This window comes from Geotrypetes seraphini, chromosome 13 (assembly GCF_902459505.1).
Source record: "Geotrypetes seraphini chromosome 13, aGeoSer1.1, whole genome shotgun sequence".
Lineage (NCBI taxonomy): Eukaryota > Metazoa > Chordata > Amphibia > Gymnophiona > Dermophiidae > Geotrypetes > Geotrypetes seraphini.
This window is the reverse complement of record NC_047096.1, coordinates 32,407,024-32,427,355: the sequence shown is the minus strand read 5'-3', so window position 1 is coordinate 32,427,355 and position 20,332 is coordinate 32,407,024.

The window sequence follows — 20,332 nt, the reverse complement described above, 5'->3', positions numbered from 1 at the left end:
CCTATCTATGTCTCAAATGCATCTTTATACATAAGAACATAAGAACATAAGCAGTGCCTCCGCCGGGTCAGACCATAGGTCCATCCTGCCCGGCAGTCCGCTCCCGCGGCGGCCCAAACAGGTCACGACCTGTCTGAATCACCAGAAGGGGCTCCCTTGCCACCTTGGTTTCTCATTGAAGTCCTATCTTCCCATCGAAGTCCTAACCCTCCGGTCTTGCACATGGTTGGGTTGGGTTTCTATACTTATTACCTGGTTAGCTTTCTATACTTGTGTTACATCCCAGCTCTTCCCTCAGTATCCCACGATCCCTTTATCCCTCAGGAATCCGTCCAATCCCTGTTTGAATCCCTGGACCGTACTCTGCCTGATCACTTCCTCCGGTAGCGCATTCCAAGTGTCCACGACCCTCTGGGTGAAAAAAAACTTCCTTGCGTTTGTTTTGAACCTATCTCCCTTCAGTTTCTCCGAATGCCCCCTCATATTTGCTGTCCCCTTCAGTCTGAAGAATCTGTCCCTATTCACCCTCTCTATGCCCCTCATGATCTTGAAGGTCTCTATCATATCTCCCCTGAGCCTCCTTTTTTCCAGAGAGAAGAGCCCCAGCCTATCCAACCTCTCGGCGTATGGGCAGTGTTCCAGCCCTCTTACCAGTTTCGTTGCTCTCCTTTGGACTCTCTCAAGTACCGCCATGTCTTTCTTGAGGTGTGGCGACCAATACTGAACGCAGTATTCCAGATGTGGACGCACCATCGCTCGATACAAGAAACTTTTTAAAGAACTTTTGAATTTTTCTAATGAGGGTTCATCACGTAAGTAATTTGGTAGGTTGTTCCAGAGCTGGGGATGCTGTAACCGAAAAAAATCAACGGCTAAGCGCTGTTTATAGAATAATGCCTAGCGGAGCCTCCCTGTTATAGTCCAGAAGAATGGAATAGACTCCCGTCTTACATTAAACATCCAAAAAATATGGATGCTTTTAAGAAAATGTTGAAAAGACATCTGTTTTGTTGTATGAAATACACAGTATAAGATGTTAGTGGAAACCTGATTTTTGGTATTGGAGAAGTGATTGGTGCTCCTATTTTATTTTGATTTTATGCTGAATAGGATGTATACTTCTATTTTTTTTTTAAGTTGTCTGAACTGTTTGTAAAGTATTATTATGGGCTCCTTTTATCAAGGCGCTACGGGGGTTAGCGCGTCAGACATTTCATCACACGCTAACCCCCGCGGCAGCCTAAAATCCTAACGCCTCGTCAAAGGAGGTATTAGGTACTAGCGCGCAGGTGGTTTAACGTGCGGTATTCCACCTCTACCGGGCCTTTGTAAAAGGACCCCTATGTGTGTGTTGTTGTACGTCGCTTTGTAAAAGGTGAATTATAAATAAACAAACCATAAACCATACCTAAGAACACAGCACCAAACCAAGCATGTTTTTCTCTCCCTAAAAAATTCAGACTTCTCTTCTTGGTGTTCTGGCAACAAGTTAATTGTAATGATATTTACTCTTCTCCTGTCTTATTTTGTATTCATGACTAATCCAGCGCAGAAGGCTGCCTAGAGCTTCAGTTGGTCGTGTTTCCCATTTGCTAGGGATGCAGCGCAACTTTAGACTAATCCCCAAACCTGGCAATTAATTTGCAAGCATCGCCTCTTGAAACGGTGCCCCGCTGTAAGGTGCAGGAGGACCTGGACACAGTGGTGTTGTGAATTTCATCAAACTCCACCACTGCAGCCTGAGCTGACATTCCATTAACGTGGTGGCCCTCAAGTTAGCGATCGCTTGTCCTGCCTGTTATAATGAGTTGTCACCTTTATCTCTTAATTGAAAGCTCAGCTACTGAGCGCATGGAACATCTCGAGCCAAATCGAATGCAATTTTACTGTTAGTGAGATCCAGGCCCTTGGAGGGGCTGGCTTCTGCCAGATGAAAGACAAAAATTGAATTCAGTTGACCTTGCATGGTTTTCATGAATTTTTTAAAAAGTAAGTGTAGGAGATGACCCATTAAACTTAAGAAAACAGTGGCTGTGACAGACCAGGGAGACCAAAAAGACTGTGTTACTCTTCAGTATCCACCTAGAATGTTTTTTTCTGCTGATTGTGGACTTTAGTTTTGAGCACTGATTTAAGTTTTTATTGCTTTCTTAGATATTATAATTTCCTATGTTTGTTTATGAAGACTCTCAATTTTCCTTTGAAGTGTAATGCTTGTATGATTGTTTTTGGAATCTTATAAAATAAAAAAGAAGGAAGGAAGGAAGTCTTTATCCTTTTCCATGGAAAATTTGTCTTGGGGGTAGGATGCCAGCAGCCCTTTTTCTGTGTGTACTATATGTGCCCAGCGTACTCCTGTATTTCTGGGTATCTTCTCTAGCCTTGCTGTTAGCCAGTGGGATCTCAATCTTTAAATCTGGTGTGATTTTAAATCAGATAAAAATTCAAGAATAGGCTGACCTAGCCATTCAGCATGACTTGGTAGTCGCTTGGGTCATCTGCTTCTAGGGAGACAGTAAAAAGCAGCTGCAAAGCAAAACAATATTTAAAAGTAGACTGTCCAATTATTTGTTTTTATGGAATTGTTATAGGATGATCACATGGCAGGATTAACTCTTTGTTGGGACCTAGGCAAACAGGTATGTTGGGGCCCCCTCACTGTAATTTAAATATATTTTAAAGCTCCCACAAATGGAGCCTTGCATGATTCTGACTGCAGAGGAAAACTAAAAGAGGGGAGTTTTTTTAGTAATTTATAGTTTATGGTCACAAAGATCATCTGGTTGTTTTACCTTTATTATTTGTTATCTTTTTACCTTTATTATCATTATATCTGTTTATAATATTGTATTTTTAATATTGTGTTTTATGTTATATCTGTACCTAATAGGACCCCTGATGAAGGTTGTCCGAAACACGGACCGTGTTGGGTCCCCTGTTTGGTAAAAAGGTTTTAATATATAGTTTGGTTGTCACAATAAATTTTGCCTACATCGTTGTACATATCTGCAGTTTTGGCTTGTTTTTCCCTGCAGAGGAAAACTGTCAGAGGAGCAAACAGCAGATAAGAGGCCTTGCTCGCTGGCTCCCCCTGCTGACTAGAAGGCAGTGCACAGGGAGTGAGGAAAAATAGACAGACCTCTGTGGTGAACAATGGCTCTGCGCCCTCTCAATTCTCTTCTCTGTGGCAGCAGCTAACGTACCAGGGCAAAACTTTGCCTTGACTTACAGATTTGAGAGGGCCTTTCCTAAATATTTGGGCCCTAGGCCCATGCCTAGTTTGCCTATGCTTTAATCCTGCCCTGGATGATCATGATGTTACTGTTTAATTCACAATCTTGGAGGTGGAGCCATTGGGCTAGAGGTATGACAATTGATTGAGGGGGAGTAAAACGGATGGTTTGCCTAAGGCATCCAATGGTCCAACAGGTACTCGTATATTACAAACAAAGGCAGAGCAGGATCCTAAACAATATTCAGTAAAGTCTTCCTTCATTTGACTACCTTCCTTAGGGAGCCTTTTACTAAGGTGCAGTAAGCACTACATAGCACATGCTTATCGCAGCTTCAACAGGTTTACCATAGCATGCACTGAGGCATCCTGCGGTAAAAGTCCAGTTGATTCTTGGAAAGAGTGGCATGATAAGGGTGAGCGGCGCCCGGAGGGGTGCTGCACCCCCCTTCCCCTCCCCTGCCCCCACACACACGCCCCCTTCCCTTTCCCTGTACCTTTGTAACTTCTACGGCATGAGAAGCACGCCCACGTCGGTGTCCGCTCGCCTTTTGATATCACTTCTTAGGTGCAGGTCCCGCAAGTGATGTCAGAGAGAGCGCCAATACTGACATGGGCAGCAACCTCGCTCTGGGGAAGTAAAAAAGGTACGGGGAAGGCAAGGGGCATGTGTGCACGGCATGGAGAGGTACAGGGGTGGGGAGGAGGAGGGGTGCTACATCTTTAGGAAGACCATGCCCGGGGCGGACCGCCCTTCCCCCCACACACACACACATTCTACGCCACTGCTTAGAAATCATGGGCTAGATTCACTAAGCCCATCAATCAAGTTCTGACCACTTAGCGACCCCTTTACAACCCGATTTCCCTTCGACCCGATTCACTAACCTCTGTCCCGATCATCCTCTGATCTGCGCATGCAAATGAGGGGGAATGGCATTTAAATGTAGGTAGTCAGCGATCCACTAAAAAAACATGAGGGATACCAACTGGGATGACCAATCCAAAAATATGCAACTGCTGAAGACCAGTCGCTCAGGTCCTTTCCGTCTGCCCTGCCTTCTGCCATCCTGCTCTCTGCCCTGCTTCTCTGCTCTCTGCCCCGATCTCCAGCTCTCTGCCCCATCTGCTCTCTTCCCCGCAGTGCAAGCCTGTGTTTTTAACCCGCGGGTTTAAAGTGGGTTAAAAACATGGGCTCGTAAAAAAAAAAAAGTGAAATGCTCTGCTAGGTACGTCGGGATCGATATTCAGTGATCCCTGCAGTCGGTTGGGGCCATGGTTCTGATCGCCCTCATTTACATTCGTGAATCAGCCCCCCCTGACACGGATCGGATCGGAACCCTCACAGATCTGATCCGATCCGTGCCCTTAGTGAATCTAGTTCCATGTGTTACAAAAAATTGGGGTTTTTTTTCCATAGAAGAGGTGTGATTGGAGAAGAGAGTGGGTGTTTCTGCTTCGCGCTAATCAGTTAGTGAAGCTGCATTTATGAACTCTGATTAGTGTGAGATTAGTGAATCAGCCCTTACCGCCTCAAATATGGGTGGCGTTAAGCGCCCACATGCTAATCTTTTTTTATTGGCTATGCGCTAATCGCAAGATTAGCACAAAACCATTAATACAGACAATAGAAAATCAGCCCGTTTACTGCCACAATAAAATTAACCTTATTGCTCCACAGCTTCGTGAAAGGGCCCCTTAGGCAGAAGTCTAGAAGAATGCTATTTGCCTACTTACAATTTGACCAAAACTGAGGTAATGTGAGGCACTGATGTTTTAAATTGTTCTGCCTTAGTGTGAAGACTCAATTTCCTGCCAGGCTCTGCATGCCTGCTTCAATATTTTCAACTCACATTCCAGAAAAGGAATGGAATGCAAAGTAGAGAATGACACGGTGACAAAATTCATCACCGTTCCCCTCCCCGCGGATAACCGCGGGAAATAATCCCATGTCATTTTCTAGTGTCTATTTGAACCTCAGTCCTTCTACACCAGCATTCTTCAAAACAAAGCTTGTGGGTCAGTGGCTGTGGCCATTCATACTCTGATTCTTATGTGAGCCAAGGATAATGAAGCCATTGTGACATCACTGATGTGATTGGCTCTTAGGCACTTTTGGAATGAGGCATTATGACATCACAATATCTGCTCTGGATACCAGAGACTGTCATTCTATAATGTCTATCTCAACCTCAGTCCTTCTACACCAGCATTCTTCAAAGCAAAGCTTGAGGGTCAGTGATTGTGGCCATTCATACTCAGATTCTTCCCTCTCTCCTTAAAGAATGACATGAAGATGGTTTCCCGCGGTTATCCGCAGGGACGGGAACGGTGATGAATTTTGTCACTGTGTCATTCTCTAATGCAAAGTTGATCTTGTGTTCTCTTTGTAGTAATGCTGAAAAGCAGTAGAAACGCAAAGGATGTCCTAATACTTTAATTATCTGAGGGCAGTTTTACAGTTGAAAGCAAAACAACACAACAGCGCGATTCGTTCACGTTGGAGAGATTCAGCTTTTCTGGTGTTTTCAAAGGCTAATATGTGGGAGACAGAAATTTAAGAGAAAATAAAAAAAGTTCTAATGGCCTAATTTTCAATCAGGACTTAAAACCATTGCTGTTGCTATTCAGTTATGCTCTGGAAGTTCTTTCTCCTTCTCTGCTAAAATGACCCAGTGAAAACAAAGGAGTTTATACTCTCCTGGAAAATAAGGAATTTACTTAGTTACAATCAATATGTGCCTACTCTTCAGCTCCCGTTTCACAGTCTGGGTTTTTCATATTGCGTAACAGGAAAAAGGGTCATTGAGTAGAAAGTACCAATTGTTCATCTCACAGAATCATGTCCATGTTTTTTTGCTGCTTACTAAATGCTACTCTAATTGCAGAGGAAAGATAAAAGCCTATGATCAGTGGATCAATATTGAACCTGGGGAGGGAGGGCAACAGGGATGGGATGCATTAAGCCAACAGGGCTGAAAATTCTTAACTGCTGGCGGAGTTAATTAGTGATGTTGCTGGTTGACATTGTAAGACAGTCCATCAGTGTTACAATGCATGAGCCACGACTTGAATATGGAAATTACTTAGGTCATTGCAACTCATTAATCTAATATGACCTGAGGGTAGAGAAAAGATGGTAATCTCACATCCATGTTCTTTTGTTTGTTTTTTTCTTTTGAGTTGTTGTTGTTTTTTTTTAAGTGGGTGGGATATGAGAGCTTTAGAGGCCATGGACTTTTGGACATTATTGTAATCTCTGGTACAGAATAAATCAATTCTGCAGTAGCAGCCTCCATAGCAATTTGTAGTTTGTCTTTCTGAGTTCTAGTAACACCAATCAGCTCCAGTGAAACCAGAGAAACCTCAGTGGGTTGCCACAGCATTCCTGGCATATCTATGTAGGTCATCAATGAAAACAAACCCTTGGAAGAACAGTAATCTCCAAGCTAACCACACCCCTGGAATACTTTGATTTTACATATTACAATTATACAGCACTTTGTGGTCTCTGTTGTAAGACACAATATGAAATAACACATTTGAGACGGAGTACAACGGTTTGAACGATTTTTATGACACTAATTGGGATATGTGGAGGGGCATTTTCAATATGATGTCCAGATCTGAGTTTGAATATTTTGTGGCACAGAGCGCTAAATACTGATTAGTGTGAGATTTGTGCTAAAGAATGACACGGTGACAAAATTCATCACCGTTCCTGTCCCCGCGGATAACCGCGGTAAACCATCTTCATGTCATTCTTTAAGGAGAGAGGGAAGAATCAGAGTATGAATGGCCACAACCACTGATCCTCAAGCTTTGCTTTGAAGAATGCTGGTGTAGAAGGACTGAGGTTGAGATAGACACTACAGAATGACAGTCTCTGGTATCCAGAGCAGATATTGTGATGTCATAATGCCTCATTCCACCAGTGCCTAAGAGCCAATCACAGCAGTGATGTCACAATGGCTTCATTATCCTTGGCTCACATAAGAATCAGAGTATGAATGGTCACAACCACTGACCCGCAAGCTGTGCTTTGAAGAATGCTGGTGTAGAAGGACTGAGGTTGAAATAGACACTAGAAAATGACATGGGATTATTTCCCGCGGTTATCTGCGGGGACGGTAATGGTGATGAATTTTGTCACCGTGTCATTCTCTAATTTGTGCATGAGCCTTTCCTGCCTCAAAAAAATAGGTATCGTTAAGCGCACACATGACAAGTCCTGTGAGCGTCCGAGCATTTAGCGCCCTGGGCAATGGTAGAAATCTCTTCCGCGACTTAGTAAAAGAGGGCCAAAGATAGGACTGACGTTTATGCAGTCCAATTTGTACTGCATATCAGTACTTGATATCAGCACTTAATTGCATTAGTGCTTACTCCATCCATGGACTGCCAACAAAATGGCTGGCTTTGAGTTTAGCAGTCCGTGGTGATGTTCTGCAGCACTAACCAGATAACCAGCAATGAATATCAGCAGAAAGTGCCGAGCAAGCAATTTAACCAGCCAGGAGCCATTTCTAGACAGTTACATCGCTTTGAAAATCAATTCCCATGTTATACTTGTAGAAATAAACAGGATAGAATTGCCCATAGGTATACACATAAAAGTATGTCCTACCAATACACAGTGAATGCTTTCATAGAGTATATGAGGTGATCCTAGGAGTAGCATTTGGGCAGGTTTTCAAAATATGGTCTGGTTTCTGTAACCAGAGCCGATATCATCGGCCACCTTAAAGCGGACACTGGTCACATGTCAATCACGCATTGGCATCGGTTTCAGAATCGTGCCTACGGAAAAGATGGGTTCCAGAAATAAAGTGAAATATACCACAATGGGAACAAGTCCACTTAATCACTCGATTAACAAAACAGAAAGACTTGTATGATTGATTATCTACAATTGTTGTTATGCCTTCAGGCTACTGTGCTCTCAGATGCCTGCGCTGAAAAATCATGAACGATTATCTCTCCAGCTTGTGCAGGAAAGGGGTATCTTTCATCGAGCTCAGTGCCTCTGTTACTCTGTTATAAAAAGTGATAGTGCTATGTGCAAAAAACTATTATAAAGTGCTTTACTGCAAATCAAATGACTCAAACTGGCACTTATTTTGTAGCGACTTTAATGCCGGTGTCATTGTTGTAGCAATGTGAAGCTCTTAATGCCCAAAGGGGACCCATTTCACCTATTATCGGCTTCCTCAGGAGTCTACATTATAACTACAACAAAACAATAAAACATGACATTAAATATCTATAACAGATTGAAAATAATACTATTTAAAACTTTATCCACGGTTACTCATTGTGCAGCTACGCTCCAGTTTAGAAGCTCTGGCTCTATGTTCTCATATTTCTTTAACAATGTTTTGGTAAGTCATTAATGTTGGGTTTTACTAAACGGCAGTAGAGGTTTCTACCATAGGCCGGTGAGCTAAATGCTTCGACGCTCAAAGAATTCCTATGAGCGTTGGAGCATTTACCTCACCGGCCTGCAGTTGAAACCTCTACTGCCGTTTAGCAAAAGGAGCCCTAAGTGATGGTAAGCTCCTTGAAACGGATCACTTTAAAAACTAAAAGGCATTTTTCACTGGAGACAATCAATGTAAAACTCCATCATAGTATCATTCCCATCAGAGGCAATCAATGCAACACTATACATGGGGTTATTTTCCCTCAGATCCAGCCATTCCAGTGCTGTATCATGATATTATTACCACCAGAGCCAGTCATTGCCAGAGGGGAATGCTGTGTTGGTCCGAAGAAGCAAAAATGACAGAAGCTGGTAGAATCTTATAGATTAAAAATGAAAAAAAAAAATTTCAAAACCTAGGTCTATAAATCAAAACATCCATCAAAATACTCTCTCTTCAACAAATTCCTTTATTCAACAAATATTGTCCAAAATCTTACCTGTACTAAGTCAATCAATAACTGCAATCAATTTCAAAGACAATCTCATACATCTGATAAAGTGGATTCTTGACAAAAAAAAACTCTGACCACTACAGGTTGAATTTTGACTCTTTTTAATTTGAAAGCTTGTCCATAGAACTAATGGAGGTACACAGTTATCCTTGTTTTTATTACAGAATTCTGGTTGCAATACTAGTCAGAATAAGGGATCTATGGGGTTTTTGAAAGCCCATGGGAAACAACACCATCTTTGGACAATTTTCCTGCATATCCAATGAAAAGTTTGATAACTCTAGCAAATCTACTTACGTTGACAGTTTTATCAGGGGCAGCAGTCTGCCTCTTTGGTTGGTAGGAACCAGCTGCATCCTGGTCCTACCCTGAATCCCATCTCAAACTCTGAACCTCAGCCCTCACCACCATTTTTTTCTTCTATCCTGGGATCACAAACTCTTTTTTTCCTACTTCCCCCATAACAGTCCAACCTTCCTATTCCCTTCCTAACCCTTGTTTTATTTTGCATTTAGTACTTCAACAAGTTAAGCGAGTGTGTGGTGTTGTGTTTTGAAAACCCTTAATGGATTCACCTCTGTTTAGTAGAGGTTTTGTGATGAAAGAATTATCTCACATTTAAACATAACACAGCTGAACTTAGGCTCTTGGATTTCTTTGTTGTAATGTGGCATTGTAGACAAGATTAGGATGATATCTCCCAGCTTCTACTGCCGAATGGAAAGGAGAAAGAAAGACACCTGCCAGGCAAGTTACAGAAATTCACTATTATAATCTTGCAGAACAACATTACATTACTTGAAGAAATATCCACTGGGCCTGCAGTTTGCTTGGCCTTTTGCTAATGCTGCCAGTTTATATATCTCATTGCTCAGACAGTATCATCTTTTCTCATCACAGTGTTAAATAGAGCTGAGAAGTGCCAATATTTCTCAGTGAAAAAAGTAGGGCTGAACAAGGAACTTCCCCCCCAAAAAAAAAATCCCTTTTTTTAGGAAGTCCCTTGTTCATCCTAACTTTTTCAACTAACTCTTTTATGGTGGGGTTTCTTCTGTTCTGTTTTGGCTCTGGTTGTTTGTACCAAAAATTTCTGCCATCTGTAATTAACTGTTTGCTGGGTTCATATCTTTGACAACATCCTTCAAGAAGACCACATAAATGGATTTAAAATAGTCCCAGGAAGATGCAGCGAAGACGTGTACTCAGGATTAAGGACTGAAGACAGCCGGGAGAGAGTTGGTAGGGCAAATAAACATGATCTGTGAGGTGGGGATGAGGTGCATCCCCAGATAGGGAGGAACACAACATGGCTACTTTATTAAGCCAAAAGGTTGCAAGAGTAGGGAGAGGGAGAATTGAAGGGGCATATGCCGGTGGCTATGAAGAAGGGGGTGGGGGAGGGCAAGTTTGTGAATAATTTTAAAGAATGTGCAGGGTTTATTTAGGGCTCCTTTTACTAAGCTGTGATAACATTTTTAGCGCATGCAGAATATTAGCGCGTGCTAATCCCGTGCTACGTGGCTAGAACTAACGCCAGCTCAATGGTGGCGTTAGCATCTAGCATGCAAAACCGCTAGTGCAGCTTAGTAAAAGGAGCCCTTAGTGCACTTTAAATATGCTTACTATAATGACTATTCTTTGTGAGGCAAAGCGTTGTGAGATTTATAAGTGGCTAAAGCAGAGGCTGTACGAGTTTTAAGTCAGGTTTATACAAGACTCATCAGTTGCTTCTTGAGGTGGAATTCAAGTGAGAGCCAAAGGTTAGGGAAGTGTTGATTACGAAGGGCAGATTGAAGGGGAAGAGCATTGTTTAAGGTAATAAGAAGAGTTGTGTTGAGATAAGCTAACAGTGGCAAAAGTGGGGCCAAGGGAAATTAGGGGGGAAGAAGATTGGAGGGTGATTAATGCAGAAATATTCCTGTTTGAGAATGAGTGCATTGGCATGGATGAAGTGGAATTGGGTGTAGGGGGTGCAGTGAGTAGTGAGTGATGGGTTGGTGAAAAAAAACACAAAAGAGCGTGGATGGATATTAGAGGAGGAGCAGGAGAAGATGAGATCCAGTGTTTTACCATCGGTACCAGAAACATGTTGGGTCAGACCAATTTTCATTTAATGACTGCTATGGCTGTGACCCATATTATTTATTTATTTTTCTTATTTAGCTGCCTGCTTACACCTTTGCAAATAAATTTCTTATAAGAGCTTTTAATATATTACAGCAATGAAACTTACCCCAGGGGGACTGACTGATGGCCTCCAGCATCCATCAAGAGGATTGATTTTAAATCATTTCAAGCAGAAGAGCCTTGAAGGCTGGAATAACAGGGACAATAGCTGAAACTGCTTAATAGTTTCATCTTGTCAGACATTAATTGATTTTTTTTTTTTTTGTCATGGCTGCAAATTCCATGAAATTTTCTATTAACTGAGAACCTTTCCTACATACTTTCCTCTCATATAGAAGCCACTGGTAAATAACTAATCAACCTTATATCAAGCTTTTTATTTGCTTCCTCAAGACTCTGCAGCCCTTCATACTTTCCCCCTCCCTCCAATGATATCTCAGCCCTTAATTTTTATTACACTCTCTCCCCCTTGGGTTGTGAGGTTGGAGAATCCTATCACACATCTCCCTTTCATCTACAAGTTGTTCTCCAACTGTCAGAATCCCAAGGTACTCCATCCCCCACCCCAGTTTTCTCTAAGCCCATTTCTAATGTCTTCAGAACCTTCTTGAGAACATGTTTGGCACACTGAAAAATTTAATCCAAAAATCCAAATCCTTCCTGAAAGAGGAACTTTTACTGACAGATATTCCATTTGGGGTCATCAGCACTATGCATCTGCCAAACTGTTGTAGCCTGACGATTTGGGGGCTACAGCTCAGCTCAGCCATTCCTGAAGAAGGGGGTGTTCACCCCCGAAACGGAGTCCCGTAGGACAAACTGGTTATCTGCTGGCTGTGTTATCCACAGAGAAGCTAAGTACTTCCAGTTGGTTTTTGCATAGTTGGATATGGACGTTTGAACTTTATATTCGGGCCCTTTGGATAAGGGGTAGAGACAATTTTATCTGTAGAGTGTGTTCTTGATTAAGTTTTGCATCTTCAGGACTTTTTTTGTGTGTTATTTATCACTAAAAATTCCACAGAGAGCCCGGGGATGTTTCGCAGTTAACACCCTTTTGGGTGTAAGCCAGTGACAGCCATTACTTCTGGGGGCTCCCGGAGGGAGGCTGTGTGACTGAGGGCTCTCTTAATCTTAAACATTCGAAACTATCTTACTCAGTTTTCTGAGTGTCAGCAGAATAACCACTCTACAGACTGTCTCTCCCCCTTATCTAGTTCCATTTCTTGGGGTTTTGGGAGATCTGGGACCCACAGACCCACCAAGTGTCCTGCATGAGAATGGTAAATTCCTGACATATGAAAACCTAGAACTAAACTAAACTAAACTAAGCCTTAAGTTTATATACCGCATCATCTCCACGGAAGTGGAGCACGACACGGTTTACAAAGCTTAAAAATATAAGAAGAGAGGGGAGAGAGAGTTTACAAGAGCATATGAAAAGAGGGGATGTAAACAGGAGAAGAGATGTTATATGTTAGAGAAAAGCCAGGTTTTCAGTTGTTTTTGGAATGGTTGGAGGGAGCCCAGGTTCCGCAGCGGGATAGTGAGATCGTTCCAAAGGCCCGTGATTTTGGAGAGGAGGGATCTTCCCAGTTTACCTGCGCGGAGGATGCCATGTAGAGAGGGGAAGGATAGTTTATGTCTGTGGGCTGATCTGGTGGTAGCAGGCGTCAGGGCGAGGAAGGATAGAGGGATTAGGGGCGGAAGGATGCCAGAGTAGGGGTTAATAAGGAGCAATTCAGAAAAGTCAGTGACAGGCAGAATCTTTAAATTGGTAATGTACAGTATTTATTAATAACCTGCAAATTACCTGTGAGCTTGAAATTCAGTGGGTGGTGATCAGCGTCTTGAGACCACCGTCGGTGCTAAATCTGGAAATTCAATGCCAGACTATGTCCGGCCACTGTCCTTGAGTTTCCAGCTCTGAGGAGTCTTTACATCTCTAGCATGTGTTTGCAAATCAACAAGTCTGATTAAGGGCTCCTTTTATCAAGGTGCGGTAGGCGGTTAACGCACGGAATTCCGTGCCTTCAACCGCCTGCTGCGCTAGTCGCTAACACCTCCATTGACGAGGCGTTAGGTTTTTGGCTTGCCACGGGGGTTAGCGCATGATGAAATGTCTGACGCGCTAACCCCCGTAGCGCACCTTGATAAAAGGAGCCCTAAGTCATTCTGATACATGTGGTTGCCTAGGGGTTCCAATCTAATGGTATGTTTTAACACCTTTTAGACTCTACAGCAATGAACAGTACAATGTCCTGGCTGAACCCGGCCTTCCACCTGTCTACTATATCCTGTCCACCCAATATTCAAAGAAATTTAAATGGTTATGAGAGGTTCTAGATCCACAAAAAGGTTAATGTAGATAGAAAGAACTTCTTATTAAATAATAATATTAAATGAAGGAAAAGATCTCAGAATTGCCACTCCAAGGATCATAATGTTATCATCCCTTTAAGGAATAGTGGCGTGGATATCTTTCATTGATCTAAAAAACCTTCATGTTATTATTTTAAAAGACTTAATTCATCTAATTCATTGTGTTTTTATAAAATTTCTATGAATGACTTATTTCGTCAAAATTCACCTACTCAATAATTTAAATTTCTAAAATTATATTCTTTTTTTCTTTTTCTTGTGTACTTTTTATATCATATATCCAAGCAGTGCAAATAGTATGTGCAAATAGCAATTATCTTTGTGCAAATTGCAGTTGAAAAATGTGCAAAACAGGCAAATAACTTATAGCATGGCAATAATAAGCCTTAGATAAGTAAAGCCTTAAAAAAGCACTTATCTTTCTATGTGAGATAAAGCGGCAGGAAGTTACTTCTGCTCACACCCCGTATAGTGAATCCAACGGGAACCCGTTTCGCCACTATCAAGTGGCTTCCTCAGGGTTTATTGAGATATGGGCTGAAAATAAGAGCATAACAAGTATAAAAATCACAGTTTTATTCCTGTCTTAACAGCCAAAATGCATTATACTCACTTATCGATATCAAAGTTCCGTTTGTCATAACGTGAACTGATCATACAAAATGGCGTTTATATTGCTTAGACGCTAACACATGCGCATTGGAGCTAAATTGTAATTGGCTAAACATTCCCACAAACGTCTGAGCAGCAGATTTAAAGAGACAGTCTAAAATGAACACTGACCAATCTAAAGCAGTGTTTAAGCCAAAGGGGTGCATACTTTTAAGGCGGAATATCCACCTTAATTCTCGTTGTTTTAATTTTCTCACTCTGTCACCCCCTCTTTGATGTTTTGGTTCATGGTCAATAATCGTACATCTAAGATCCTGAAATGTGTGTTTTAAAGAGATACAATGTTCCACAATAGCCTCGGAGCTTCTCCTATGTTTCAAATTATATTTGTGTTCACTTATTCTCGTTTTCAGATCTCTAGTACTCATCCCTACATACAGTAATCTACATGGACAAATAATAATATAAATAATAAATGTTGTTCTACAATTTGTGAAATGATTTAAAATATACTGTTTGTTATCTCTTGGATTAATGAAAATTTTTGTTTGCACAGTAATATCACATGTACTGCATGAATGACATTTGTAATGACCCTTAACCATCTGCAATGACTGTTCTTTTCTTATCATAGAAGGACATAAAATTTCTTTTAAATTTGAATTCCGTGAAAAAGCTATTCTTATTTTTTTGTCTTCAAAAATCGGATGCAATTTCATGATTTCCCAGTTGTTTCTAATAATCTGTGCAACCGCGGTGCTATTGGAAGAATATTTTAATGTACAGGTTACAGTATCATCTTCAAATGTATTAATTCTATTTTCATCTAGCAGATGTTCCCTGTTAATATATTTGGCACGTCGCCTTGCATTGTTGGTCACATGGATAGGATAACCTCTCAATGTTAGTTTCTTCTGTAGATGTCGTGATTGTTTTTTATATTCATCAAGATCAGAACAATTACAACGGATCCTTATCATTTGAGAAAAATGTAGATTTTCCTTTAGTTTCTTTGGATGACAACTATCGTATCTTAAAAAGGTGTTCCTGTCAGTTGGTTTAGTAAAAACTTTTGTTACAAATGAATTCTCAATTTGATGAATGTCAACATCTAAAAAATGTAAAGAGACCCTAGATGACGTCATGGATAAAATAATATTGGTATCACATGAGTCCAACCAGATTAAGAAATTTTTAAGTTCACATTCATTGCCCTTCCATAGTAGAAATACATCATCAATGTATCTATGCCAGGAGTAAATCTTATCAATAAATGGCGAGTGCTTAATCCATGTGTTCTCAAAATCAATCATGTATAGATTAGCGATAGAGGGTGCAAATGTTGCCCCCTTCGCAACACCCGATAATTGCACATACATCTCTTTATCAAAAATGAAGAAGTTTTCCTTTAAAGCTATCCTTGTCAATTGCAAAAGGAATCCAGGAGGTATTAAAAAGGGTCTTGGAGAAGAATAAAGAGCCTCCTTTACTATTTGTATTGCTGAATCCTGAGGAATTACAGTATAGAGAGATACAACATCCAGTGTTACCATAATAAAAAGCTGACAAAGTATTCAAGAAATGAGCAGTGTCTTTAATATATGTATCACTAGAACTTACTTTATCTTTCAAAAAGAAATCAACAAATTTACTAAGTGGTTCTAGTAGGGAGTTGCATGAGGAAATTATTGGACGACCAGGTGGATGATCTAAACTTTTATGAATTTTTGGCAAAAAGTAGATAACTGGAATAATCGGGTTAGCTGTATACAAAAATCTAGCATCTCTCGGTGTCAAAAATCCAATATCATTTCCTTCTTTAATAATTTTCTTGATCTTATTTTGAATTCTTTTAGTAGGATCCAATTTAAGCACTTTATAGACTTTAGTGTCATTTAGCTGTTTTAAAGCCTCATCCAGGTAGTTGTTCTTATTTAAAATCACTACCGCTCCTCCCTTATCGGCTTTCCTTATAATGATACTGTCGTCTTCAGCCAGATCTTTCATAGCTTTCCTTTGGTGTTTATTAAAATTGTTGAAGCTTTTATGATCTTCCAAATTTATTATTTCAACTTCTTTTAATATCTTTTGTTTAAACACCATCAACATCTGATCAAGAGGATCTGATGGAGACCATTGAGAGTATGGACTGAGGTTGAAATAGACACTAGAAAATGACATGGGATTATTTCCCGCGGTTATCCGCGGGGACGGGAACGGTGATGAATTTTATCACCGTGTCATTCTCTACTGCAGAGTAAATGCACTTGTAAGTCAGTAAGAGGAGTTTGAATTGTATACGGAAATGGATGGGGAGCCAATGAAGTGACTTAAAGAGGGGGGTAATGTGAGTATAGTGGAATATGATTTGTGCAGCAGAATTTTGAACAGACTGAAGGGGAGAGAGATGGTTGAGCAGAAGACTTGAGAGAAGCAAGTTGCAGTAATCTAAGCGAGAAGTGATGAGAGTATGGATAAGGGTTTTGGTAGTGTGCTCAGAGAGGAGAGGTCAGATTTTGGTAATATTATAGAGGAAGAAGCAACAGGCTTTAGAAGTTTGTTGGATATGAGTAGAGAAGGAGAGAAAGGAGTCAAAGATGACCCCAAGGTTGCAAGCTGATAAGATAAGGAGGAGGAGAGGGTTGGCCACAAAAGTAAAGAATGGGAGGAAGGGGAGGGGGGAAGTGGATTTAGAAGGAAAGATAGGAGCTCAGTCTTAGCTATATTCAGTTTTAAATGGCGGTGAAATATCCAGGCAGCAATGTTGGACAGACAGACTGAAACTCAGGCCTGGATTCCTGTAGTGCTATCTGGTATGGAGAGGTAGATCTGGGAGTCACCTGCATAGTGGTGATACTGAAAACCATGGGAGGAGATCAGTGCACCGAGGGAGTGGGTATAGATGGAGAAAAAGAGAGGTCCCATGGGGCACAACGATTGATAGTGGGATAGCAGTGTAGGAGGATCCACCATTGCATACGCTGAAAGTGTGGTAGGAGAGACCGGAAGAAAACCAGGAGAGAACAGAACCCTGGACTCCCAGTGAGGATAGAGTATTGAGGAGTAGGTGGTGATCATCAATGCCAAAAGCAGCAGATTGATCAAAAAGGATGAGAATAGAGTATAGGCCTCTGGATCTGGCTAGGAATAGGTCATTGGAGACATTAGCAGGGCAGTTTCCGTCAAATGCAGTGCCGAAAGTCTGACTGAAGTTGATCAAGAATAGTTTGAGATGAAAGGAAGACCAGGCAATGGTGGTGAACAGCGCAATCAAGTAGCTTGGATAAGAAGGGGAATGGAGATATGGGGTGATAGTTGGAAGGGGATGTTGGGTCTAGTGAGGGTTTTTTGAGGAAAGGTGTAACTACAGCATGTTTGAAGACATCAGTAACAGTTGCAGTGGAAAGTGGTAAGATGAGGATGTGACAGATAGGGGACATGACAGTGGGAAAGATAGCGCTGAGTAGCTGGATGGGAATCGGATCAGGGGAGCAGGTAGTGGGTTTGGAGGAGGAGAGAAGAGATGCAGTTTCCTCTACAGTGATTTCAGAAAATGAGGCAGAGATTGAAGGAAGGTTGGCAGAAGGGACAGATAGAAGGAGGGTGGGATGCTGACTGCTACGGGCTGAATATTGGCCAGCATAAATCTTGATAAACTGGAGCTAATAAAGCTCATAGTTCTGATGTGAATTGTCAAAACATGTTAACTGGATGACATTACAGCTGAGTTCGCTATCCTTGTATCATGTAGGAGAGGGTATACTCCTGCATACAAAGCTGGAAATGAAGAAGATCAAAGGAGCTATGTGACAGATCCTGACAGCATGAAGAGATTCATGCTATTCTCATTTTAGAATTGTTAAATCCATGCAACATGGGCTGCAGAGACTGAAAACATTTACAGTCCACAAATGGAGAGGGTGAGAGGCAACTAAGCCTACACTACAACCATCTCATGCTTCTTCTATCTCATGTCTTAAAAAAGCTTTTGTTTCACCCTTTTATTTTTGAGCTGTATGAATCAGCTAGAATGAAATGGGGGGGGGGGGGGAATTAAGGGAGTACAAAGAATCATACAGAGTGTGTTGCTTAGCAATACCTACTCTCATTTCTCTGACACGCAGCTAAGGTACTTGTGATTGAGACAGATGCAAGCAGCTGCATACTAGCAATAGATCTTCACATAAATGCAAAAAAAAAAAAACCAAACCCCCAAACCCCAAACAAAACAAAACGCTGTAATATTTAAGGAGGATGAGGGTGGGAGGTGGGAGTGGGAGCTCTCACACACACACACACACACACACATCCCACCTGCCCTCAGCCACTATGCTCTTCCCTTCTCTCTCTCAGAGAGCTTGTTGATTTTGCTGTCTCATGAGACTATGGGCTCCTTTTACGAAGGTGCATTAGCACCTTCACGCGTGGAATAGCGTGCGTAAATTGCTGTGCACGCTAGCCGCTACCGCCTCCTCTTGAGCAGGCGGCAGTTTTTCGGCTAGCGCACGCTAATCCGGTGCGTGCGCTAAAAACGCTAGCGCACTTTCATAAAAGGAGCCCTATGAGTTACAAGATCAACAGACTCCTCTTGCACCTCAACACATACCAGTAGGGTTAGCATACGACTCCAGAAAAAGGAGGACAAATTGAGACATCTGGGTTTTACTTCCATTGAAAGCAATGTCTCAATCCGTCCTCCTTTTGCTGATGTTACTGCAAAATGTCTAAAGCCCTGTCTGATATTATAATAAACTATGGGGGATCTTTTAAAAAGCTGTGCTGCTGAGCAGCGCACACTAAACGCTGCTGCTACTACTATTTATTGTTTCTATAGCGCTACCAGACGCACACAACATTGTACATTAAACACGCAAGAGACAGTCCCTGCTCGAAAGAGCTTACAATCTAATTAAGACCGTGATATAGGACACACGAGAAAGGGCGAATCAATATATGCTGCTCATGAAGAGAAATATAAAGGTGTGATGAGGTAGAGAGAGTACAGGCTGCAGAAAGAATGAGAAACTGACGTGGTGTAATACAAGTCGGAAGGTTTAGGACCTAAACGCAGCTTTGAAAGAGTGGGCTTTGAGCCTGGATTTGAATACCATCAGAGATGGAGCCTGACGTACTGATTCAGGCAGGCTGTTCTAGGCATACGGCGCAGCAAGGCAGAAGGGTCAAAGTCATGAGTTGGCAGTAGAGGAGAAGGGTACAGACAAGAGCGACTTACCCTAAGAATGGAATTCCCGGGGTAGGGTGTAAGGAGATATAAGAGAGGAGAGATATTGCTTGTATTTGTGAGGATTCTCTCATTGCTAACTAATCTATGTGTTCATTTCTCTCTGCCCGGACTCTAAAGACCTGCTTCCTGTCTCCTAAAAGTCTAGTCAATGCACTCGTGCCACCAGCAACTCATTACTTCCAAAGCTGCCCGTTCTATTCCTATGGGTAGTGGTGGTGAGGTGCTACTTCAGTATCACATTTTTAATAGTGAGGGACAGGTATGAATGGAACCATGTCTTCTCCTTGGAGTCACTATGTGGTGTTCCCCAGGGATCATCTCTGTCCCCTATTCTTTTCAACATTTATATGTCTTCTTTGAAATTTTTCCATTTATCTCCCTTTGAAACTCTATTTACATATGCAGATGACATCCTTGTCCTTCTCGAGATAGATTCGAACCTCACTAACCTCACCGAAAATATAACAGCTTGCATAACTCCAATCCTGGGCCTTCTCTGTACAAATGAAGCTGAATGAGTCCAAAACAAAACTACTCTGGCTTGGCCCAAAATTAGATCAGTTACCATGCTCATTCCACTACCTTCTGGTTCCTCACTGCAGATCAAATTCTCAAGCAAAGTTTTGGGCGTCATTATTGACTCTACACTTTCCTTTAATGATCATCTCAACTCTCTGGTAAAAAAATGTTTTTTTAGTCTTTACATGTTGAGGAAAGTGAGATCCTGCTTCCACCAACAACATTTTGCTGTTCTTGTACAATTAATCATTTTTTCCAGACTGGACTATTGTAATTCC